The 26,803-nt window shown below is 40.3% G+C and overlaps 1 protein-coding gene across 18 annotated transcripts in view; it reads right to left on the minus strand.

Annotated features, from left to right (window-relative positions):
* DISP1 (dispatched RND transporter family member 1) overlaps positions 1-26,803 on the minus strand; it is a 161,380-nt gene that overhangs the window by 117,956 nt on the left and 16,621 nt on the right. For 16 of the 18 annotated variants that reach the window (XM_073338798.1, XM_073338799.1, XM_073338800.1 and 13 more), the window contains one exon: positions 24,796-24,919. The exons of the other annotated variants lie outside the window; for them this stretch is intronic. The gene's annotated coding sequence lies outside the window, so the exon portion shown is untranslated. The remainder of the gene's footprint in view (positions 1-24,795; positions 24,920-26,803) is intronic. 18 annotated transcript variants of the gene reach the window in all.

Genomic DNA, 26,803 nt, shown 5'->3' on the forward strand with positions numbered 1-26,803 from the left:
TAACCCCCCGCCCCCTCCAGACTTCCCCACTACCACCCTTTTATTCCTCCCCCCACGGCTGCCCCAAATTCTTCTCTCCCTATTCCCCCACTCCCTAATCTCCCCTCCCAGCAAGTACTAGCATATGTAATTTTTTTCCCTTTTCAAAAAGAACTGGAGCGCCTTCTGAACTGTCTGCTATACTCAGAAAATATTTCCCCAAAGTAAAACAAAACACCCTATGACAAAGGCAGATAGTAGCAAGATGACTCCTTTTTTACTTCAGATTTCTACCATGGGTTGGATTTGAATTCTCAGTGCCTAGGTGGTGCACAGATTTGATGACTACAGCATTCCCTCAGAGCTACATAAAGCCCTGAGGCTCATAAGTGCCTTTCATCACTCTTGGGCTCTCTACTCACACCCTCAGTGATTGCACTGAGAGTGTGAGTAGAGAGCCCAAGAGTGATGAAAGGCACTTATGTTGGCACCTAAGCATTAGGTTATGTATAAAGCTAAACTCTCTTTTGAATACCATTTTCAGTTTTGGTCAAGTGACTCCAAATTCGGAACTGCTAGCCCTATATCGCATCTCCATGAGGCACAGCAAATTTCAAAAATCAATCCCAATGACCATGTGGGAACTTAGAGCATTTAGAAGAGTCTACCTTTAAACAAAAAGCTGCTCTTAACCTCCGCTATATACTGTGCCAAGTATCAAAGCCAATGTATGGAATAAATAGAACTCTGGCTCCTAGCCCTGTGTGCATGCCTCTAGATCACATGACCTCTAGGCAAGCACTATCTTCCTTCTCTACTTTATGCATTTTAATTAGGCCATGTCTACAGCTGTGCCACTGTAAGATTGCTCATGTAGCCACAATGCCGACAGGAGAGAGCTCTCCCGTCGACATAATAAAGCCATTTCCACAAACAGCAGTAGGTATGTCAGTGGGAGAAGCTCTCCCACCGACAAAGTGCTGTCCACACCGGCACATCTGTCGCTCGGGGGGGGGGTGTTTTTTCACACCCCTGAGCGAACTAAGTTATACCGACAAAAGTTGTAATCTAGACATGGCCTTAGTCTGTACCCACGTGAGAGTTGACTGAACCGCCATAATGCACATCTCTGTGCCATGTACAAGTTGGGCACTTTGTATACCACAGCAGTTCTGAGAGATTTCTAAGGCCTGCAAAGCAGCTGTTTCATGTGGAGAGTGTGCACAATACCATTGTACATTTCTGGACTCTCACATCCAGTTAGTGCTGATTTCTTAAGATAGCATGTGATACTTAGAATTTCACAGGGATCATAACATACAAAAGTTGGTTTAATATCCAAATTCCAACAGGAAAACACTCAAAAGTAATCAAAGACACCAATCTTCTCCAATACAGATTAAAACAAACACAGGGTTTCAAGGCCAAGCTGCTTGGGAACTACAATAAATCAATACACACCAAACAATTAAAATTATCTCCCAAATGCAGTCAGAGTTGCCTCAACATGTCCAGAGAAATTCTACCATGGTTACAAATTTTTTTTAAAAAGTATGATGTTTAAGGCATACTGGTTTAGCTTTGGCAAAACTAGAGCATCTAAAATCAGATTTAGACTTATAATGGAAAACAATTTTCTCCAACTAGGCACAAAGCACAAGAGATGTTCTACATTTACAAAAGGTAAGTTGTAAATACTGTTCTAGAATGAAGAAAGCTTGTAGGGGGGAAGAAACCAGAGATCAAAATATTTTATGCTTGTGTAACTCAAAGCAAGCTTACAAGTGTGTAGAGAAAAGCATCTAGAAAAAAACTGTACATTTTAATTACTAGCCAATTAAGATCATTTGTCTTTTGTCTCCGATCATTTGCAATTCCTGACAAATCTGGGTTTGCAGACAACATCAGACTATGAATCATATATCCCACAAGGTTGGGGTGAAGGAAAGCCACAGACCTATTATGGCAATGAGATATGTAACGTATGAGGTTAGAACTGCTTGTTAGAAAATTGTCTACAGCCCCTTGAATTGTGATCACTGAAGGCATTTCCTCAATTCACAGGATTTCTTAGATGAAAATCACTTTGTATAAAGCATGTGGCTTCATGTATACAAAAAGGAGAGATTCAGCAACACTGTGGAGGATTTGAAGGGTACCATAATTATGTATGCTCTGTTAGTCAAAGAAATAGACCTGTTTCAGTGGCATAGTATGCTAGTTCCGAGACCACATCTTAGTTAAGACAGAGTTTTTCCTTATTTGGTCAAACGTGTTTCCTTTTTAATTCCAAATGCAAGTTCCTATTGGGTCAAGCCCCAGGCAACATTCACTCTTGAAGTTTAAATCAAAGAGCAAATCAATTTAAGGAAGAAACCAACCACTACAATAATCAACAGAAATAATCCATGTCCTATGTATGTTTTCAAAAACACTATCTGTGTCTATCTAAGTATAAATATAGCCTCTAAGGGAACGTCTACACTGCCATTAAAAACTTGCGGCAGGCCAGCTGACTCGGGCTCACAGTGCTTGGCTATTTAACCGCGGTGCAGATGTTCGAGATCAGGCCCAGAGCTCATGCTGCAGCATAAGCCTCAATGTCTACCCCGCTATTAAACAGCCCAGGCCAGCTACAGGTGTCTAGTTACAGTGTAGACATACCAGAGCCACTGCCTTCCCAGTCTGCACATCCTCTCCATCCATGTTCTTTAAGCAGGGCAAACACCAACTAGCCAGCAGTGGAGAAAGGGCCACACCCATTAAACTTTCACCACTATGGATGGCTTTGTCTACACTACCACTTTTGTTGGTCGGGGATGGGAGGGAGGGTGTTTTTCCACACAGATCGTAAGTTTCACTGACAAAAGTGCTGGTATGGACAGTGCTATGTCAGGAGGAGAGAAGCTCTCCTGCCAACATAGCTAATGTCGCTCAGAGGGGGTGGTTTAATTATATTGGCAGGAGAGCTCTCTCCTGCCAGCAAAGAGTGGCTACACAGGAGAGTTTACAGCGGTACAGCTGTGCCACTGTAAGGTCTGTAGTGTAGATATAGCCTATATCATGCCGTCAATTGTCTGCTCTGTACTTAATTAGATGGTTATCAGTCATCACTACCTCACTCACACTCATCCAAGTGGTTTGTACCCTATCAGTTGCCTGACTGATTAAGAGCAGGTTCAATAGGCAACAATCAACTGATTCGCTCTGTTAAACTGATTTAATTATCACATTTAATCTTGCCCAACTTTTTTTGCTTAGTTTTTTGATCAGCTCTTAATCAACTGATTGCCTTGCTAATTAACCAAATTACTTGCCATTACATTGATTTTGTTGCTCGATTTGTTTCCTCTCTGCATTTTTAGCTTTGTACCTGTTCTCCCCACACTATCCCCCTGTGCTTGCATAGGAAGAGGGAAGCCCTTACACCAGGCATCCTCACTTCCTGCCTCAGAACATATTTGTTTCACCCCACCTTCCACTATTAACTTCCATTCCCGTGCTGTCAACTCCTCCACTCTTTTCCTACCTCAATCTCTACCTAAACTATCAGAATGTTTAATATTCTTTTCCTATAGTAAATAACTCAATCTTGTTTTAGCATTTCTTTCCTTTACTAAACCCCTTTAACTTCAGGTCCTATGGTGATCTAATTTTGATTGTAAGCTCCTTGGGGCAGTAACCATGTCTTTTTAAATATCTGTGTTAAGTGCCATGAAAAATGATGGTGTTACAAAAATGTAATAACAGCTGAAGAAATGTAAGTAAGTTCCACAACCATACCATCTACCAATGTGATATATGCCACCATGTGCCAGCAATGCCCCTCTGCCATGTACATTGGTCAAACTGGACAGTCTCTACGTAAAAGAATAAATGGACACAAATCAGATGTCAAGAATTATAACATTCATAAACCAGTTGGAAAACACCTCAATCTCTCTGGTCACTCGATTTCTGACCTAAAAGTGGCAATTCTTCAACAAAAAGACTTCAAAAACAGATTACAATGAGAGACTGCTGAATTGGAATTAATTTTCAAATTGGATACAATTAACTTAGGCTTGAATAGAGACTGGGGGTATGTCTACACTACAAAATTAGGTCGAATTTATAGAAGTCGGTTTTGTAGAAAGCGGTTTTATACAGTCGATTGTGTGTGTCCCCACACAAATGCTCTAAGTGCATGTAGTCGGCGGAGTGTGTCCACAGTACCAAGGCAACCGTCGACTTCCGGAGCGTGGCACTGTGGGTGGCTATCCCACAGTTCCCGCAGTCTCCGCCGCCCATTTGAATTCTGGGTAGAAATCCCAGTGCCTGATGGGGCTAAAACATTGTCACAGGTGGTTCTGGGTACATATCGTCAGGTCCCCGTTCCCTCCCTCCCTCCGGGAAAGCAAGGGCAGACAATAGTTTTGCACCTTTTTTCTTGAGTTACCTGTGCAGACACCATACCACGGCAAGCATGGAGCCCGCTCAGCTAACCGTCACCGTATGTCTCCTGGGTGCTGGCAGACGTGGTACTGCATTGCTACACAGCAGCAGTTAATTGCCTTTTGGCAGCAGACAGTGCAGTATGACTGGTAGCCGTCATCAACGTAGTCCTGGGTGCAATTTTAATCGGGCGCCTGGGCAAACATGGGAGTGACTCAGCCAGGTCATTTCCCTTGTTTCGTCTCGTGGTGATTCAGTCCTACCGGCAGCGTGCTGTCTTTTAACCTCCAGCCAGCAGAAGATGATGGCTAATCGTCATACTGCACCGTCTTCTGCTGAGCACCCAGGAGATGATGACGGCTAGCGGTCGTACTGCACAGTCTGCTGCCAGCAAGATGTATAAAGATAGATGAAGTGGCGCAAAACAAGAAATAGACCAGATTTGTTTTGTATTAATTTTCTCCTCCCTCCTGTTGCCGGCACCCAGTGCCGAGAGGCTGAACAACAGCTTGAGTTGGTTCGTTACCCGGTGTGCTACACCCAATAATCACAACGGGATGGAGAAGCAGAAAAGTTTATTTGAAGCTTCAAAAAGGTACAGGGAGATTTGAATCTCAAATCCTGTACAACAGAGCAGGAAGTTACACAGGCTTTTATACATCCTTTTTCCCAGCATACTTATCCAATAGCAAGCTGCTCCAAGTATCCATATAGCCAGCCAATCCAGTTCCCAGCTAGTTCCCTGATTCTCTGTATCATTTGTTAAACTATACATAAAGCTGCTTTATTCAGCATTGTTCTTCCATATCTCCCCTGTTTGGCCTTGCTTAGTTTCAGGCAGTCTGACTCTGCAACATAGTGTTGCAGATTCTCAGCATAACTGCTGTGTGTGCCTCCAGGCGGGGGGGCCAAGGACACTTGGGCCTAGCAAGCAGAGCTGCTGCGAGTGCCTCCAGGCAGGAGGGGGGGGGCCAAGGACACTGGGGCCTAGTGTGAGGGGGCTTCATCGACACTCGTGGTCTTCCATCCCCTCGAGTTACCTAGTGGCCATGCCCCAGTGTTCCCAACACTCCCTCCTTCCCTCTGTGAAATCAATGGCCTGGCTAAACCCAGTTTTGAATTCTATCCTTGAGGGGGCCATTCAGTTTCTCGCAAAGCCAAGCCCTTTGTTGATTTTAATTCCCTGTAAGCCAACCCTGTAAACCATGTCGTCAGTCGTCCCTCCCTCCGTCCATTTTAAGAGCCCTTTAAGTCGAAAAAAGGGCTTCATCGTGTGGACGGGTGCAGGTTTACATCGATTTAACGCTGCTAAATTCGACCTAAACTCCTAGTGTAGACCAGGGCTGGGAGTGGTTGAGTCATTACACAAAGTAAAACTATTTCCCCTTGTTTATTCCCCACCCCCACCCCCGTTCCTCAGACGTTCTTGTTAACTGCTGGAAATGGCCCACCTTGATTATCACTACAAAAGGTTTTCTCCCCCCCACATTCTCCTGCTGGTAATAGCTCATCTTAAGTGATCATTCTCCTTACAGTGTGCATGATAAACACCCATTTTTTCATGTTCTGTGTATATATAAATCTCCTCACTGTATTTTCCACTGAATGCATCCGATGAAGTGAGCTGTAGCTCACAAAAGCTTATGCTCAAATAAACTTGTTAGTCTCTAAGGTGCCACAAGTCCTCCTTTTCTTTTTGCGCATACAGACTAACACGGCTGCTAATCTGAAACAACCATACAAAGTTTTATTTTCTTTTACAAAGAGACTGCTATCTAGCAAAAACTGTTGAATGTTCAATTAGAGTGAAACAGGACAAATCAATGAAATCTAGCTGAACTTGTTTCAAACAGCATGTTAGAAGAACACATTCTAATATACCAGAACATTTTAAAGATCATGATCCAGAGGTGAATTTTTGCACTGAACTACTTTCGGTTTGACACATGCTCTAATGTTCTACTAATTGTGGGAACACCACATACATGGTATTAATATAAAACCTTCAATAAAGGAAGAGCACCTTCATTTAGACACAATGTAGTTAGTTGACTTATGAGAAACTGAGGGTAAAAAAAAATTAGAATAAAAACCTTTCCAACTGTATTTAACTTAACATAAATGAAGAGTGATAATATTTTCAACTAGAAGATAAATATTAAAATAATGATGTATTTGAATCTAATTCTTCCAAATTAAGGATGTGGAGGCATTAGTATGCAACATTTGTCAGTTCCATACGTTCATTAGAAACTGACCATTGACTTTTTTACAGATTCATCGATTCTAAGGCCAGAAGGGACCATTATGATCATCTTCTCTGACCTCCTGTACAACACAGGCCATAGAACCTCCCTAAAATAATTCCTAGACCATATATTTTCGAAAAACATCCAATCTTGATATAAAAATTGTCAGTGACGGAGAAACCATCACAACCCTTGGTAAATTATTTCAGTGGTTAATTACTCTCACCATTAAAAATTTACATCTTATTTCTAGTGTGAATTTGTCGCTAGCTTGAACTTCCAGTCACTGGATTGTGTTATACCTTTTTCTGCTAGACTGAAGAGCCCATTATCAAACATCTGTTCCCTGTGTAGATTCTTATAGACTGTAATTAAGTCACCCCTTAACCTCCTCTTTGTTAAACTAAATAGAATGATCTTCTTGAGTTTAATCCATGTTGATTGCAGAATTTTGATGCAGTCTCCACAGGCTTTACGAGAAGCTATAAAAATCAGTTCACAATAACCAGTGATAACACAGATACAACCATTTTGCCAAGGGAGAGCAAGTTTGGATTCTCCCTAATTAACTCAAACTCTTGGGCCTAGAGTAGTTTTGGATTATTTCACATTCTTAGGAATCCTTAATTCAAACATTTAAAGAAATAAACACACTTTTCTTATATGGAGAAAACCACTTTGAACTATATCAATGAATACCACATTTCTATATTTTTCTGTACATAACTGCATATTCCCCTTAAAATTACACAGCCTTTACAAACTGGCACATGAGAAACAAAAGAGTATAATACAATTCAAAGACACCAGGGAAAGAAAGGATGGTTCAACCATGTATAAAAGTTACAGAACGGTCATGCAGTACAATTTAGGGCTTGTCAAACCTAAAATGTTATAGTGGCACAGCTGTGCGGCTGCACCACTGTAGTGTTTCAGTGTAGAAACTGCCTATACTGATGGGAGGGATTCTCCTGTCGGGGTAGGTAATCCATCTCCCCGAGAGGCGGTAGCTATGTTAACAGAAGAATTCCTCTGTCGACCAAGTGCTGTCTACTCTACACCAGCATGTAGCTACACCAGTGAGCAGTGTGTGGATTTTTCATGCTCCTGAGAAATGCAGCTATATCGATGTAGACCAGGCCTGACTGTAGATCAGTTTGGCACCAGCCATCCTCATAACAAGGCATGATGAACATTTAAAAAAAAAAAAAATCAAGTATAATCATATAAATTGTGAACTCCTCATGAAGATTTCATGAGTTATTCAGACCTTCAACCATACTAATGTTACTACTACTTATTCATACCATATGGGTTTCTGCAAGAGCTTTTTTGTTTTAGTCAGAAGCAGGGTTATATCATTTTATCAGTTTGATCACTTTATAGCTCAATACATGCACAAGCCCACTTATAATCCAAATAAATGACAATATAGTATTTAGTAATTCCATGTAGATAAAGGAAAACTGATGTGTTTCATTTTAATACCTTAGGGTTACATTTTCCTTTACAGAACATATTACTGGCTATTTTGCTCCCCCGGCATGTGTCAAAATCCCTCAGTGAGTTCATCAGGAGTTTCAACAACACAGGAAGAGTTGAACAGATACCAGGAAAAGCAGTGCATGCATTAGAGAAGGAATTTAGCCTTTAGATTGCTAAGGAGGAAGTCTGGATGGTTCACATTAAGGGGATGTGGAGCTTTTTGACTCCAGAACAATCTGTATCCAGTCCTAATTTGTAGTGACTCATAGTTACTACCCTCTTACTGGCCTACGAGAAACTAGTTCATTCCAGTTTTTAGTGGACCTATATCCATATTAGAACACACACACAAAAGCCATAAACCTCACACCATTACCCTAAAAAGCACCCTTAGTAACAATGTCAGCATAGAGACCAAGGACTGAGTAAGCATAAAATTTAACTAACTTTTGCCGCTAGCTCTCTAGGTCAGGGCTGACCAGTTGGGGCAGTCATGCTTCTACTGCTGGACCTGCAAAAAACCTATGACTATCAATCCAAAATCTGTCTGAAGTCTGACAATGATGATTTTCAAAATGGTTTCTACAAATACATGTTACTGCCTGGTATCTCTGTAACAGTGAATGCTGGTCCTGTCTCAGGTCTTGTCTACACTTAAAACGCTACAGTGGCTCAGCTGTACCATGATAGCGTTTCAGCATAGACACTACCTATGCCGGCGGAAGGGCTTCTCGCGCTGGCATAGGTAATCTACCTCCCCGAAAGGCGACCTAGCACTGTCTATACTGGGACTTAGATTGGCTTAACAATGCCACTAGGGGTATGGATTTTTTCACATCCCTAAAAGATATAGTTAAACTGACCTAATTTTCTAGTGTAGACCGGGCCTTGCACTCTACCACCATTTTACTGCTTTTCCCAGCAGCAGACTAGTCTGCAGTGCTAACAGTTTTGGATGAAGTGCTTCTCTGCATTTGAGAATGAATAAGAAAGAGCTGAAGCTTCATCTACTTTAAGTTCTAGAAAGATTTGCAGAGAAAAATAGATACTGTTCATGTTATGCCCTATTAAAATAGAATTTACCCTACAACAGCTTTGAAAAATCTCCAGCTTCTCCTGTGCATATTCAGCAGCTGAATATTTCCTTAGTTATAGAGCAAATATAACTCCCTGGTTCATTAGCCATTTTTATTTTGTTCAGTTTTTTTCAAATCTGACATTTTTCATAATATAAATCATAAATATTAAAATATAGTAGCTTGTCTTCTTTCTAAGCAAGTTCAGCAAATCCTATCTTTTACCAGCTTAATTTGTTAAATCTTAAAATGCTTTGCAATTTTGGGGCAGCTTAAAGTTTTGGGAGCCTTTATACAACTATAAAAAAACAAAACAAAACCCCACACCTCATAAGTGTAATGTCCCTTTAAAAGAGTTATTTGTATTACAGCATGATTATGTCACTGTCTTGTGGATAATTTATTATTTCACTTTATAAATGCAAGTGTTATTGTAATTGTTTTCCTCTGTTCCTCCGCTCCCAAATCTCCACATATCATAACACTACACAATGTAATCTTTTGCACTTTAAAAATTCAACATCTTGCTTGGAAACAGCTTTGAAAAGTTGGCATATGGCCGACTTGCAACTGATACTACAGTTTAAATACCTTCCCAGCAAAGTTGCACATTAACTTCAAAATACTTTGGGATCAGCCATTAAAATGTTTTTGTTTCAGTTACAACACTAATGAAAACCAAATGTCTGAATATATTTTAAACTGGTCTAATGCACTAGGGATTTCACTTAAAAGAGAAAAGTCTGAATCAACTTCCATTTACCCAAATGAACACAGATTAGTCAGTACTACACTATGCAGATATATGGCCAAACACTTGGAGTAGGATTAAATAATTATGAAGAAACATTTCAACCACAGATTAAATGAAGAAAGTCTGAGTAACTGGCTAAATTTGATCCTTCTCCTAAATCTTTTAGTTATGGTCTGCTAAAGCTATTGAGCTGCAAGCTTACAAAATTCCATTTACAGGTGGATTCAGGACCCTAAACCTCTGCTTTGCTAACATCTAAGCCATTGCAAAATACGTATTTTCACCTATCCAGGTAAGGCACATCAACTGATCTTGCTCTGTAAATTTAAGCATACCCTAAATATTTGCTTGCACAACGAAGACCTAACAGCTTTGAAGGAACCATATACCAGAAAAAAAAGTTTGTCTAAGCTGACCTCTTTATGGGAATGATTTCAAATACTGAATTTTAAGAAGTCAGACAGTGAGGACAACCAGAAAAATAGGATGTACCCCTAAAAGAGTGATTTTATGTACTGGATTATGAACCAGTAAAAGGAAAACAAACAATTTTAACTTTAGGATTCTGGACTTGGGAGTTTCTACCAGAACTTCTTCAAATAATTATTTTGACAAGTTCCTATTAAGTGTTTAAAGGGTAGAGGGTAGTCTTTAGTTAAGGCATAGGACTGGATTTAGGAGATTCATTTCCTTGCTTTACCAGTGACTTCCTGATGACCTTGGCTTATCACTTTATATCCAAAACTCAGTACTCTGTGTATAAAATAAAATTAATTCTTCCCTACTTCAGAAGGGTTTTATGAAAATTAATGTTTGAGAATCTCAGATATCATGGTGACGGGGGCTTCGTAAACAGATTACCCAATATACTTAAGGCCATACACATATTTCTGAATATCAGTCCTTTCAGGCTACAGCAGAATTTCTCATTGTTGTCCAGATTACTTCCAATCTAATTCTATCTTTGAATTTTCACTTTAAATTAATGTATTTGTTGCATTCATTTCTTCAAGGTCATTCCCCGTAGCCCTCCCACCCCCCACAAAAAAGAGAACTGTTTAATTGTCCAGTGATTGTTGTTATTGCAGTCTTTTGGCTAATTAAAGAGAGCAATAGACAGAATACACAGTTAGCTTCTAGCATGCTCATCATATTTTGATGTGCGACATCTTTATCAAAGCCTCAGGAGTTACCAGGATTTGAGACGCATTTTAAATAACAATGAAATTAAACATAAGCTCTAGGAATAAAGAAGAAAAATTCAGTCCTGAGTCACACTACAGTAGGTCACATGCAGAAAAGAATCATTTCTTTCTATAGCAAAATGAACCGCTCTGTCATTGAAACTAATTAAAAAACCCAAACGTTTAAAAAGTCAACTAATTAATGGTGAAGAGCTACATTTCCATTAATTTTGTTTTTAAAAAAGTCAAGTATTTTTAAAAAGAAGAGTACTTCTCACCGTTGTATCAATGCATCTCCAAAAGTCAACCTAAAAATTGCATTCCATAAACAATGAATACTTTGTGTAGGAGATTTAGCGCAAGCTATGAAATGCAAGTTACAAAATATCTTTTTTAGCCAAGAATCAAGACAACCTGTTGACAATTTATTTCTTTTACAATTAAATTAGAAATTCTAACCTATTTCAATGCAAGCTATAATGATAATTGGATATGAATTGTAAAGCCTGAAGAAATACATTGTAGAAATGTAGAATTTCCCCTGAAGAAATACATTGTAGAAAACCCTGCAGGTACTTTTCCATAGCAAATAGTTTACACTTCTCTGAAAGAACCAAAAAAATCAGCACAAGCTATCCCAGGACTTATACCAATATCTAATTTTTCATGACATGCTCTGACAACTTTGTTGACTATGGTCCATATTTCAGAAGTTTAGAACATATACCACCTGTTTCCGACTAATATTCAAACTGTTTCTATTGTACAATCAACAACAGCTGCTGAAGGGTCTAAAATATCAAGGATTAGGAAGGGACAATTATTAATGGCTATATTATACTAAACAGGTCAAAAACGTTCTGCTAAAGATGTATATAGTTCACAAATGCATCAATACTTTCTGTAAATATATACGTACATTTAACACCACTTTCTTCATTTTGTTCTTAAGACCATTTACTGTAATTCAAACTTTAGGGTTTTTTACCTGCAAGAACAGCAAATAGCTGTGCCGCTCTGATTGTGCTAAGGACAGCAGAGGAGGTGAGCTGTGCAGAACCCTGCATGTAAGCTTCCAGATCACTGCATGGTTAGGAAGTTCTTAACAGGGGATTTTCAAATTCTCGTGTGTGTAAATTAATACTTGTTATTAATCCAAAAGGCTGTACAATATCTTACTGTTAGAACATTTTTGTGGAGAGATTAAAAAGTCTGCAGCAACAACAGGAACTGTCTCACCCAAGCAGAGATGCTAAGCATGCACATTCCAAGTCAAGAAAGAAACCAAAGATGCAGGCAAATGAAAGTTGACAATTTAATCAAGTAAAATCTGGAAAGTAGCATCTGGCAAGAATTAAAGCAAGAATTTTGAGGTCATTTATCAAGTGGTTAATTGTTTAAAATAAAGTTTAAGACCTAACTAGTACTTTGCTTAAAATACAAAGCATATTTATAGACTGATATATTCCCATCAGACTTTCAGAAGTGTGATGAACCATAAGAGCTTGTCTCCAGGTCAGATTTGTTGTAGATCATCTTGAAATCTCTCTCATTAAAAAATCTTACAGCCATACACAAAATGTTTTGTTACAAATCTTGCTCTTTAATACATGTCAGAAAACCCACTTTGGAGGTGGGTTTACTTAGATGCAGGAGGAGCTTACTCACAGCAAAATATACATGGATACATGTGCAACGATTGGTACAGGATGCAGATCTATCAGGTCTCCCACTAGTATCCCATACTACTTTGCTGTCGACCTTGGTTGCCTATATATCTCATTCTGCTCTGGGGTCATCCTTACCGGATGTCACCTCACTGTTTAAAAGGTCATCCTCAGCCAAATGCTGTCCTTTGTGATTCCATCATGAGGTGTTCACACATAGCTGTGCTATGCTTGTGATAACTCTCTAGTAATGCCTCATGCTGCTGTTTTGTAATCCCACACTAGGACTCTGGCTTTTTAGACCTCTGGAGATAGGAGCTTTATCCAGCCCAGCTGGCTGGCAGTAAACTGGCATGCAAGCAAGTATCATGGCTCTTGTTCAGTAAGGTGCACAACCAGAACACTTTCCAGTGTTGCAGTATAACAGAGGAGCTCCAGCTGGGACTACAGACATTCAAAGTACAATTTGTCTGAATAGAGAAGTAGCACAGTCTGACCTTACTATGAGGACCTTGACTGGATGTGTCACCATTGTACAAGTTTTTTGTTGTGAACAGTCTGACTGATCCACAATGACCTAGGTGAACCCTGAGCCAGACAATCATGAAGGTCCCAAACCACCTCCATTCAGAGCAGAAGGATGAGTCTGAACCACAGACACACACCCATACTGTAGATAAGATCAATTCCTGGAAGTATTAAAATGATACCGCAAAATACAACAGAACAAGAGGGCAGGTTACACATGTTGGGAACTGTAAGGATGTCTCCATGTTGGCATAACTTTTCACTGATTCATGGGCTTTTAAACCCCACCCACAATGCTTAACGCAAAGGTGGCACTAGAGACTGCACAAATGCTGTTTCTTTTTATAGTAATAAAAACCCCACAGAAACACTGTGTAACCTTTCTATGTCCTGTCCCATACCCCCATCGCAGTGCTTATTAATCTTTCCCCCTCCACACAGTCTCCTCCCCTTCTTTCACAAAAATAGTGGAATTGCATAGCTTAACAAGAAAGGAGACTCAAAGTAAAGATGCTTACTGAAAATGATGGTTTTTTATTCTTTATTTTTCACCATGACAGCAGGATCAGGAAGAGAAGAAAAACACAGATAGAAATACACTGGACTATGGAGGGGAAGGCTACGTTACTAAAGCAAATGGCCTACTAACTTTGCACAGCAGTGTAGCAGCTCAATAAAATTTTAAAATGCTTATAAAGTTCATCTTTATTTATTATTCATATTGTTTACTAAAATAATTTGAAAGTGTGTTTTCATTCATGTTTGAATCTTAGACCCTCCTTTCATTGCAAAGCATCCAGTTAAAACCACCTTACTGGTACAATAATTCCATCAAAACAAGTACTATATTAAAAAGCATTGCATTACAAATTGCACGTACAATGCATTAAGAAATATGTGCAGTATTGTTATGACATGCCTTATACAACATACACATTTCTCATGAGTAGGAGCACAACATATTCATCACAATTATTCTACACATAGGCCACCTCCCTCACTGTTCAAAATGTTCACCATGTGTGCACATCCTACTCCCATTATGTGCAATGATCTCCGTTGTATGCACAAAGATTGTAAAATACACAGCTATCAGATATAATCAGAAGATGTCCCTCATCAGCATCCAGACCTGACATCAGGATCCTCCATCTACCTTTCGGTCTTCCAAAATGCACATTCCACAGTCTTTCTGCAACTACTCGGGATATAATTAACCAGTTCCTTTTGCCTCTCCAGTGACAGGCTTCTTAGGCCAGGAGAGCAGAGAGTAAACTACCTCCTAGAATGACTGGAGGAATGGCAATGCCATTAACGTTCATACAGACCATTGGTGCAAAAGTTCCATTTGTCATTACATGAAAATGTCCAAACCTTCTAAAAATCATGGTGTCATGGACCTTTCCAGATCACCCCACATAAATATTAGTGAACGTTCCACACCAATCAACCAAGCCATGCAGCACCACAGAGAAATAATCCTGTCTGTTGATGAACCCTGAAGTGGGAGGCAAAGAATGGGCACATGGGTCCCATCAGTGTCCCCCACACAATTAAGGAACCCGAATCATGCAAAGCCATTAATAGCCACCAGCACATTGCCTAGAATTATGACCTAGAAGGACAGCACCTTCTTGATTGTGGTGTACACCTCCACTGCAACAGCCTGATGCTTGATCTACCAATGCCAAACTGGCTACTAACTGATCAGTAGCAGTCAGGGGTGGCGAGCTTCCACATGGCAATAGCGACATGTTTCTCCATGTTGAGGGAAGCTCTCATGTACATGGTCTACCACTGCAGCTCCAGGGGCAAGCTCTGCACACAGTTCTAGGAAAGTGGCTTTTGACCTCTTGAAGTCATGCCACCACAGCTGGTTATCTCAGGTCTGCAGCACTATCCTGTCCCACCAGTCAGCACTACATGGCAAAGCCAAAAAGCAGTGTCCTGAGCGAGTCTGCACCAGTAAAAGCCGAGGAAGTGTGATTGTTTTCAGCTTCCTCCTCCTCACATTCCCTTATTATTCTGGTTGTACAGCCATTGCACAACTTTAGATATTATACCAGCAGTCTTTATATACGTGACAACAAGGACTGCAGTGCCCAACAACACTTCCTCCATGCTGACAGTGCTTTAAAAGTAGCACCAGATCACAGAAACAAGAAGGTTGATGGGGTGAAACAAGATGAAACATAGACGTTATTCTGTTTGACCACAAACCCCAGAATTCCATTGCTTTCTGGCAAAAAAAAACAAAACAAAAAATCCCAGAAGGCATGCAGCAGAGTGGCAGAACAATGATGCGATGTCTGACCAGAATACTGTGTTCATTGCAAAACAGTGCTTGTAATGGATGACCACAAAGATATGAAGCAACATTCTGACTGCACATTAATTTCTGTGCAAATTCTGCATGTGCAGTGGCACAGAATTCCCTCAGGAGTAATTTAACTGGATTGCAGGATAACAATGCAGGGTGTGGAAATTAACTGTGCAACAGTTGTTGCGCATCACTTAACATGGATAAACAAAACCTGCACCAAGTTAAAAATGTAGACATACTCTCAGTTGCTTTCTCTCTTCTGTAGCCTTCCTGCATTCTAAACATAGTTGGAAGCTGAAATAGTCATAACAAAAGGCTATTTGTGCCTTTTCAGAAGGTTCCAGGTCACATTTACTAAAAATCTAGAAGTTATCTTTGCACTTACTGCTAACAGTTGTGTCACTGTGCTCACAACAATCCAATCAATTTAATTTGTTTGTATAGTTTAGCTTTTCTCCTCCATCAAAGCCAGAAGATAGAATTTCAATACTGAACTTAACGTAAAAACATTTAGCAGCAATTTTATCTCCCAAAAGGGGGCAAAAGGAGAAAGACAGCGAACAGGTGAAACTCTCTAGTGTTGACACACGTGAACACCTTGTCCCATCTTACAAAGAACAATTCGTGTTGCAAGAACATTGAAAACTTTTTACAGTGTCACTCAAATTAAGAAGTTGAGCCTGGGCTATTGTGACCTTTTAGCTAGATGCCAATCATCTCTACCCTCACTACAAACACCAGCTAAAGGAATTCTCTACTTCAAACTTCCAGCTAAATTTCTACCAATAGAAGCAGCAAATGTCATTAAGAAGCTCAGTTGGTTGCAGCATGAGACTAGTACTCATCCATCCCAAACATGTCACCTCTCAAACACACTTGCTGTCTGCCACTCTAGGGAAAGGAAGACCCAATAAATTTCTTAACTCTGTGATAAGTTTGAACAGTAACTGTACAAGACAATAAAGGCCACAGAGACTCAGTGTACTGTAGTATGATTCTACAACTACCCCATCTCAAAAAAAAAGATTTTGTGCACCCAAAACCATCATCAAGTTACTTCTAAGGATATGTCTACAGTGGAAACTTCAAAGCGCTGCCATGGGAACGCTCCCGCTGCAGCGCTTCGAAGTGTGAGTGTGGTTGCACATGAGCGCTGGGAGAGAGGTCTCCCAGTGCTCCTGGTACTCCACCTCCACGAGGGGATTAGCTCCGAGCCCCGGGAGTGCGGCTCCCAGCGCTTGGAGCCTTTCTACACTAGCGCTTTAAAGCGCTCAGACTTGCTGTGCTCAAGGGGGTGATTTTTCACACCCCTGAGTCAGCAAGTTAGAGTGCTATAAAATGTAAGTGTAGACATACCCTAAGTTTCAGTTCTCTGAAAACCTGAAGACATACTTACAAAATACTCAGATAGTTTTAACGAGACAAAAGGTCCTTGATTAATGATCCCACCCCACTGCGTGAATGTCTTCAATTCCCATTAAGGAAGTTTAACTGCGCTTTATAGGCCAACACTTAACATTTAGAATGGGACTGGGAAAATACTTATTTTGTGCATTCCCTGTAGGATGCCAATACAAAGCATTTTGGATTAAATGAGTAGTCTTCCCAAAGGTCAGTATAGTTAAATAGGTCACTGCACTGACTCAGGGAGAGAGGAGGAAAAAAGCACAACAGAACTAAGAACATAAGGCAGGCCATACTGGGTCAGACCAATGGTCCATCTAGCCCACTATCCTGTCTTCCAACAGTTGCCAGTGCCAAATGCTTCAGAGAGAATGAACAAAAAAATGCAACTTTCAAGTGATCCATCCCCTGTTCTCCAGTGCCAGCTTCTGGCAGTTGGAGGCTTAGGGATATCTAGGGGCAAGGGGTTGCATTCCCAGATCATCCTGGCTAATAGCCACTTATGGATCTATACTCCATGAACGTATCTAAATTCTTTTTTGAAACAAGCCCAGGCATACTTTTAGCATTCACAAAAGCCCTGGCAAGGGGTTCAACAGGTTGGCTGTGCATTGTGTGAAGAAATATTTCCTTCTGTTTGTTTTAAATGTACTCCCTATTAATGTCACTGGGTGACACCTGGTTCTTTTGTTGTGTGAAAGGGTAAACAACACTTCCTTATTAACTTTCTCCACACCAGTCAACATTTTATAGACCTCCGTCATGTTCCCTTTAGTGGTCTCTTTTCTAAGCTTAACAGTCACAGTCTCTGTCTCTCCTCATCGGAAAGCTGTTCCAAGCCCCTATTCATTTTTGTTGCCCTTCTCTATACCTGTTTCAATTCTAATATATATTTTTTGAGATAGGGCACCCAGAAATGAACACAGTATTTAAGGTGTGGGCATACCATGGATTTATATAGTGCCATTGTGATATTTTCTGTCTTTTTATCTATCCCTTTCCTAATGGTTCCTAACATTGTTGGCTTTTTTGACTGCTGCTGTATTTTGAGCAGATGTTTTCAGAGAACTATCCTTAAGGACTCTAAGATCTCTTTCTTGAGTGGTAACAGCTAATTTAGAACCATCATTTTATACATATAGCTTGGATTATGTTTTCCAACGTTCATTACTTTGAATCATCAACAATGAATTTCATCTGCCCTTTTGTTGCCCAGTCACCCAGTTTTGCAAGATTCCTTTGTAACTTTTCTCAGGCAGCTTTAGACTTAACGGTCTTGAATAATTTTGTATCATCCTCAAACTTTGCCACCTCACTGTTCACCCCCTTTCCAGATCATTTATGAGAATGTTAAATGGCATTGGTCCCAGGACAGATCCTTGGGAGACCCTGCTATTTACCTCTCTCCACTGTGAGAGCTGACCATTTATTCTCACCCTTTGTTTCCTATCTTTTAACCAGTTACTGAGCCACGAGAGGACCTTCTCTCTTATCCCATGACTGTTTACTTTGCTTAAGAGCTTTTGGCGAAGGACCCTTGTAAAAGGCTTTCTGAAAGTCCAAGTGCACTATATCAATGGGATCCCCCTTGTCCACATGCTTGTTGACACCCTGTCATAAATATGAAGGGAAGGGTAAACCCCTTTAAAATCCCTCCTGGCCAGAGGAAAAATCCTCTCACCTGTAAAGGGTTAAGAAGCTAAAGGTAACCTCGCTGGCACCTGACCAAAATGACCAAAGAGGAGACAAGATACTTTCAAAGGCTGGGGGGAGGGAAAAACAAAGAGTCTGTCTGTGTGATGCTTTTGCTGGGGACAGAACAGGAATGGAGTCTTAGAACTTAGTAAATAATCTAGCTAGATACGCATTAGATTATGATTTCTTTAAATGGCTCAGAAATTAAGCTGTGCTGAATAGAATGGATATTCCTGTCTGTGTGTCTTTTTGTAACTTAAGATTTTGCCTAGAGGGATTCTCTATGTTTTGAATCTAATTACCCTATAAGGTATTTACCATCCTGATTTTACAGAGGTGATTCTTTTTACTTCTATTAAAATCCTTCTTTTCAGAAACTGAATGCCTTTTCATTGTTCTTAAGATCCAAGGGTTTGGGTCTGTGGTCACCTATGCAAATTGGTGAGGATTTTTACCAAACCTTCCCCAGGAAGTGGGGTGCAAGGCTTGGGAGGATTTTGGGGGGAAAGACGTTTCTAAACAACGCCTTCCTAATAAATAAACCCAGATAAACGTTTGGTGGTGGCAGTGGAAGTCCAAGGGCAAAGGGTAAAATAGTTTCTACCTTGGGGAAGTTTTAACCTAAGCTGGTAAAAGTAAGCTTAGGAGGTTTTCATGCAGGTCCCCACATCTGTACCCTAGAGTTCAGAGTGGGGAAGGAACCTTGACATACCCTCAAAGAATTCTAATAGATTGGTGAGGTATGGAGTTCCCTTTACAAAAGCCATGTTGACTCTTCCTCAACACAGAGTGTTCATCTATGTATCTTGTTGAAACTATAGTAAACAACAGAATTATCAAACTGCCTGGAACTGAAGTTAGGCTTATCAGCTTGCAATTGCCACATCACCTCTGCAGCAGTTTTTAAAAATTGGGCTTATGTTAGCTATCCTCCGAAAGTCCTCGGAGGCTGATTTAAAGGGATCAATTACATACCAGTTAGTATATCTGCAATTTCATATTTGAATTCATTCGCTACTCTTGGCTGAATACCATCTGGTCCTGGTGACTTATTACAGTTTAATATATCAAGCTGTTCCAAAACCTCCTCTACTGACACCTCAATCTGGGACAGTTCCTCAGATCGGTCACTTTAAAATGGTTCAGGTGTGATAATCTCCCTCATATCCCCTGCAGTGAAAACTGATGAATAGAATTTGTTTAGCTTTTCTGCAGAGGTCTTGTCTTCCTTGAGTGCTCTTTTAGCACTTCTTCATCCAGTGATCCCCACTAATTATTTGGCAGGCTTCCTGCTTTTGATGGAATTAAAACATTTTGCTGTTAGTTTGTGCCTTTTGCTAGTTGCTCTTCAAGTTCTTTTTGGCCTGCCAAATTATATTTTTATATTTGACTTGCCAGAGTTTATACTCCTTTCTACTTTCCTCAGCAGGATTTGACTTCCATTTTTTAAAGGATGTCTTTATGCCTTTAACTGCCTCTTTTACTTTGTTGGTTAGCCATGAGGTTAGCCCCGCCTCCTCATCAAGGCATCCTAAAGAGGTTAGGAATCAAAGGATAGCAAGCTAGAGCCTCATTAGGAAGCTTTCAGCCTAGCCTAGCAAGAATCTGGGCTCAGCACACAGCCCCCTAAAGAGACCACACTATAAAATTCAATCAAGCAGGCAAATGGCAAGCAAGCACGCACATGACAAAAAACTAAGACAACAAAAAGAAAAAGGAGTACTTGTGGCACCTTAGAGACTAATCAATTTACTTGAGCATAAGCTTTCGTGAGCTACAGCTCACTTCATCGGATGAATACTGTGGAAAGTGTAGAAGACCTTTTTATACACACAAAGCATGAAAAAAATACCTCCCCTCACTCCACTCTCCTGCTGGTAATAGCTTATCTAAAGTGATCACTCTCCTTACAATGTGTATGATAATCAAGGTGGGCCATTTCCAGCACAAATCCAGGGTTTAACAAGAACGTCGGGGGGAGGGGGAGGGGTAGGAAAAAACAAGGGGAAATAGGCTTGAATAGAGACTGGGAGTGGCTAAGTCATTACGCAAGGTAACCTAAGTTAATTGTATCCAATTTGCAAATGAATTCCAGTTCAACAGTTCTCGCTGGAGTCTAGATTTGAAGTTTTTGGTTGTAATATCGCAACTTTCATGTCTGTAATCGCGTGACCAGAGAGATTGAAGTGTTCTCCGACTGGTTTATGAATGTTATAATTCTTGACATCTGATTTGTGTCCATTTATTCTTTTACGTAGAGACTGTTGAGTTTGACCAACGTACATGGCAGAGGGGCATTGCTGGCACATGATGGCATATATCACATTGGTGGATGTGCAGGTGAACGAGCCTCTGATAGCGTGGCTGATGTTATTAGGCCCTGTGATGGTGTCCCCTGAATAGATATGTGGGCACAGTTGGCAACGGGCTTTGTTGCAAGGATAGGTTCCTGGGTTAGTGGTTCTGTTGTGTGGTATGTGGTTGCTGGTGAGTATTTGCTTCAGGTTGGGGGGCTGTCTGTAGGCAAGGACTGGCCTGTCTCCCAAGATTTGTGAGTGTTGGGTCATCCTTCAGGATAGGTTGTAGATCCTTAATAATGCATTGGAGGGGTTTTAGTTGGGGGCTGAAGGTGACGGCTAGTGGCGTTCTGTTATTTTCTTTGTTAGGCCTGTCCTGTAGTAGGTGATTTCTGGGAACTCTTCTGGCTCTATCAATCTGTTTCTTCACTTCCGCAGATGGGTATTGTAGTTGTAAGAATGCTTGATAGAGACCTTGTAGGTGTTTGTCTCGGTCTGAGGGGTTGGAGCAAATGCGGTTGTATCGCAGAGCTTGGCTGTAGACAATGGATCGTGTGGTGTGGTCAGGGTGAAAGCTGGAGGCATGTAAGTAGGAATAGTGGTCAGTAGGTTTCCGGTATAGGGTGGTGTTTATGTGACCATCGTTTATTAGCACTGTAGTGTCCAGGAAGTGGATCTCTTGTGTGGACTGGTCCAGGCTGAGGTTGATGGTGGGATGGAAATTGTTGAAATCATGGTGGAATTCCTCAAGGGCTTCTTTTCCATGGGTCCAGATGATGATGTCATCAATATAGCGCAAGTAGAGTAGGGGCGTTAGGGGACGAGAGCTGAGGAAGTGTTGTTCTAAGTCAGCCATAAAAATGTTGGCATACTGTGGGGCCATGCGGGTACCCATAGCAGTCCCGCTGATCTGAAGGTATACATTGTCCCCAAACGTAAAATAGTTATGGGTAAGGACAAAGTCACAAAGTTCAGCCACCAGGTTAGCCGTGACATTATCGGGCATAGTGTTCTTGACGGCTTGTAGTCCATCTTTGTGTGGAATGTTGGTGTAGAGGACTTCTAATCCATAGTGGCCAGGATGGTGTTATCAGGAAGATCACCGATGGATTGTAGTTTCCTCAGGAAGTCAGTGGTGTCTCGAAGGTAGCTGGGAGTGCTGGTAGTGTAGGGCCTGAGGAGGGAGTCTACATAGCCAGACAATCCTGCTGTCAGGGTGCCAATGCCTGAGATGATGGGGCGCCCAGGATTTCCAGGTTTATAGATAGAATATCCCAGGTCGGGGTTCCAGGGGTGTGTCTGTGCAGATTTGATCTTGAATAGGTCGGAATATGAACAAGAGGCTGCTCAGCACCTCTCCAACACCACTTTCTACAAGCCATTACCCTCTGATCCCACTGAGAGTTACCAAAAGAAACTACAGCATTTGCTCAAGAAACTCCCTGAAAAAGCACAAGATCAAATCCGCACAGACACACCCTGGGGGGAGTGAGAAAACCTGGATTTGTGCTGGAAATGGCCCAACTTGATTATCATACACATTGCAAAGAGAGTGATCACTTTAGATAAGCTATTACCAGCAGGAGAGTGGGGTGGGGGGAGGTATTTTTTCATGCTTTGTGTGTATAAAAAGATCTTCTACACTTTCCACAGTATGCATCCGATGAAGTGAGCTGTAGCTCACGAAAGCTTATGCTCAAATAAATTGGTTAGTCTCTAAGGTGCCACAAGTACTCCTTTTCTTTTTGCGAATACAGACTAACACAGCTGTTACTCTGAAATAAGACAACAAACTCACTCCAAGGGTCACATAGTTGCTCCTCCTTCACCTGGAGCACTCCTTCACAAAACTCTCATTTGCTGCTCCTGTTTGCTAGCTAACTGTCATGTATTGCTTCTAGCCCAATTAGGTAGTGCATGGGTGCAGACCCTGGACTTTCAAAACACCTATTTTTTCCTCAGCTGAGAGTATGAAAACATCTGCAGCCAACTAAATTATTCCAAATGCTCAAATATGGGCTTATTCCTTTCATGCAAAAGGTGCCCTTGAAAAAGGGAGGCAGCTACAGAAAAGTCAGATTAATAATACAAATTAAAAATACCTCCAAAATATTGGTTCTGTGCCCTAGTTGGCTCATTGAAGCTGTTTATCTGGTTTACTGGCTTGAGATAAGGAGTCACCATGGGAACTATAAAAAGAAGAGGGACTAAAAACAACAAGAGCTAAACCGAAAAAAGCAACTATTACACACACCAATATAACTATATCAGCTTAAATACACATCCTTGCTTATACTGGTATGAATCTCCCATGTAGACAAGCCCTAAATGTGACAGAACTGTAGCTCTTCAAATATTCTGTTGCAAGGTTTGGCACATTTTTTTTACATATTGCCATAGTAAGCCAACTGAAAATATGCACTGCGTTCTGCAGAAGTCTTCAAAGTAACAAGGGAAATATCCTGGAGCGAATTTTTTTTTATCATTTAAAAAAAACCACAAAAACAGGTAAAGATAATTAGAAAAACTTGTGCCATCATGGTAAATGTTACAACTATAGTGGTTTTTAGCTAGCAAAATCTTAACTACTCATTCTCTGCAGCTAAAAAGCCAAAGAAGGAAGTTTTAAATATACTTAGTCTCAAGTCTTCACTATGTTGAATATTAATTCATTTTTTCTGCATAAAAAGGTTTATGGGAGGACTTTTAATCTTTAAAGAGCTGGACAAAATTAATTCTCACAGCATCCATCTGAGGCATTAGCCACATTCTATAGGAGGAGAAGAGAGGCAGATAAATTAAATGACTTGCCTAAGGCCACACAGTAATTTAGTGTCAGAGTTGAGATTAGCTTTCAGGGGGTTCTGTCTCCCAGGCCTAGTCTCCCTCCAGTGATCCATATTGTCTCTTATTTTTGCATCTTTTACTTTTAATTGTTAGTTCACGACAAAAAGACCAGCATTTGCAAATTAAGAGATGGTTATATTTCATATCTCAACTCCAACCAGAACAATAAGTAAATCAGACTGAAACCTTGAAATCTGACGTATTGTACCCAACATAATTTGACGAGAGATGTGATTTTTCAAAGGCAGCTCTGGGGGTCAACTTGCTCTGGGGGTCTGCAGTGCAGCAGCAATGTGTACCTCACTCATTGATCCCAAGATACCATTTGTTTGTATAAAGCAGCAGTGTGGAGTTTCAGTAGAAGGTTTCAGTAGAAGGTTCTTGTCCTGTCCTGCTAGCTGGAGGAAAGATGCAGTAGTTCTCTTTGAGAAGGAGGGAGTAGGAATACCAGATGTATAATAAAGATGTGACACTTACTCAGATACCCAAGGCCCAACATCATCACAAGAAGAGAAAATGCATGATGAGGACTTGAGATTAACAGCCACCATTGTATCCTTTTTATTTATATTTGTTGCAATGAGCCATATTCTTATTATATGTACAGTGAAAAAGAAGAAAAGGCCTTGAGCTCAAAGAGTGCATCGTAGTATGCCCATTGCAATTCAGATATAGTGAACCTTGATTTAGAGAGAAGTTGACTGGTGAAAAAAGAAAAGTGATTTCAAGACAAAAGAGTCACTAAAACTCAAGATGTCTATTAAATACCTGTTTTATTGCATAATGAATTCCATTATACAATATTTAAACCAGACCAAGATTAAACCTTGAAATTTCTGAAGAATGGAACTTTCAGAATTCTGCATGACCTACCTTTAGATCAATGTCACAGCTCCGATCTCAGCTGAAATGTGCCGTTTCCCAACGTCGTAAAACTCACGCTTTGAGACAGTTAAGAGTACAAAGCCAAGATCCTGTGCCAATTGCTTTTAGATACCTAAAAGGGAAAACAGTATGCATTTAGTCATACAATTATACACAAGAGGCCTTTGATTGTTACTATTTATAGTACTAAAAAATTATCTCTGAAGTTCTTTTTCCTCCAAAGTATGCACAAAACCAGTCAGAGTCTACAGGTATACAAAAGTTGTGTGGGAAATGGTTTTGCCATGTTGGGAAATTTTTTAATATTGAAAACAGTTTTCCCTTTCCAAATTGGGAGAAGATCAAAATCTTGAAAAATTTCAGATTGAAACTAAAAAAAACTCACAGTTCATTCAAACATAATTTCATTTAAATACTTTTGAAATGTTTTGACTTTTATTATTATTTAAATTTCACTATAAATTAACTTAAATTTCAAAACAAAGGTATTTCAAATCGAAAGATGGAACTTCTGCTTTGAAAGTGCCAAAACAGGACATAATAACAAATTTAAAAACTTTTGACATGGAAATGTTTAGTTGAAGAATTCCCAGCCAGCTCTACTTATGACAACTGTTGATCTGGTCATCTGCACCATAGTAAACTAAGTGCTCAACAGCTCAATAACAGCAAGCAGTCTTCATATGCGACCAGTCTACTTTGGTACAAGGAACTTGTTAAATAAAGCAACTAAAAATATTTGGCCTTGCCTGAATACTGTAATAGTACATTTCTGTTCTACAAACTCATACTAACTAAAGGACTGAGTTTAGGTTATGTCACTAAACTGAACAGCATTGGTATCAGTTTCAAAACAAGTATTGGCATCCTGGGCAGGAGGAAGCATATGCAGTCACACTATAACATGTAAACTTTTTTATTAATTATTATTATTAATAGCTAAATTACTTAATGTTAACTTACTGAAGATTTATGAATTAATAACCAATACAGATTCAAATACACAAAGAAGGGCAAGGGGATGAGAAGTGGAAGAGTTAAAACTTCAAAAAGGGAAAAAATTGCCACATCGTTTTCTTATTGAGTGAAACAGTGCAAGCAATACAGATACATGTTAGTCTTTTCCCATATGTGTTAATTAAACATGAAACTCTTTCCTCCCACCCCCAACTGGGACAATCTCAAATAAGGCAACTTCAGAGCAATTAGTGCCCAGTAAGAAACAGTTATCTTCAGTTTCACAATTGAGATTACATTTTAACAACACAACACTGTTTTCTTTTGCATAATTTTATTATTGATACAACACTCATCATATGAGCCCACAATAATAAAAGGAAGAAAACTGGTCACAGAAGGGTGAAATAAAGGGAGACCTTACATACAGTCAGCCTTGATATTAACTCTAGCTGGGGACCTTAGCAAAGCCACATAACCTTCTGGTGACATAGCTCAGCCTTAGATGAACTACTCAAGGTTAGCACCATTATCAGTTAAAATATAGTGAACTTTGGACATCTGATAGCGAGGCAGCTGTTCACATTACCCTGCTTACAAAAAAGAACGAACAATACTGCAAGACACAGTGGACAGGCAGGAACTTTGTTGGCCAAGTTTATATATTGGTAAAAATTACTGGACTCCCAGAGCAGAGAGATGTCTTAGGGCTTTTGACACTTAGGGCATGGCTACACTTGCAGATGTAGAGCGCTTTGAGTTAAACCAGTCTTCGGAGAGTGCAGTAGGGAAAGCGCTGCAGTCTCTCCATACTGACAGCTGCAAGCAAACTGGCGTGGCTACATTCGCAGCACTTGCTTCAGCATTGGGAGCGGTGCATTATGGGCAGCTATCCCACAGAGCCCCTCTTCCCATTCTGGCGCTTGTGGGAAGGGGGCAGGGGATGCAGGGCATTCTGGGTCCTGTCCCAAAGCCCCATGATGCATCCGTTCACATCCCAGCAATCCCTGTGCTTCCATCCACATTTGGCGCCATCTTT

The sequence above is a fragment of the Lepidochelys kempii genome, chromosome 3, assembly GCF_965140265.1.
Source record: "Lepidochelys kempii isolate rLepKem1 chromosome 3, rLepKem1.hap2, whole genome shotgun sequence".
Taxonomy (NCBI): domain Eukaryota; kingdom Metazoa; phylum Chordata; order Testudines; family Cheloniidae; genus Lepidochelys; species Lepidochelys kempii.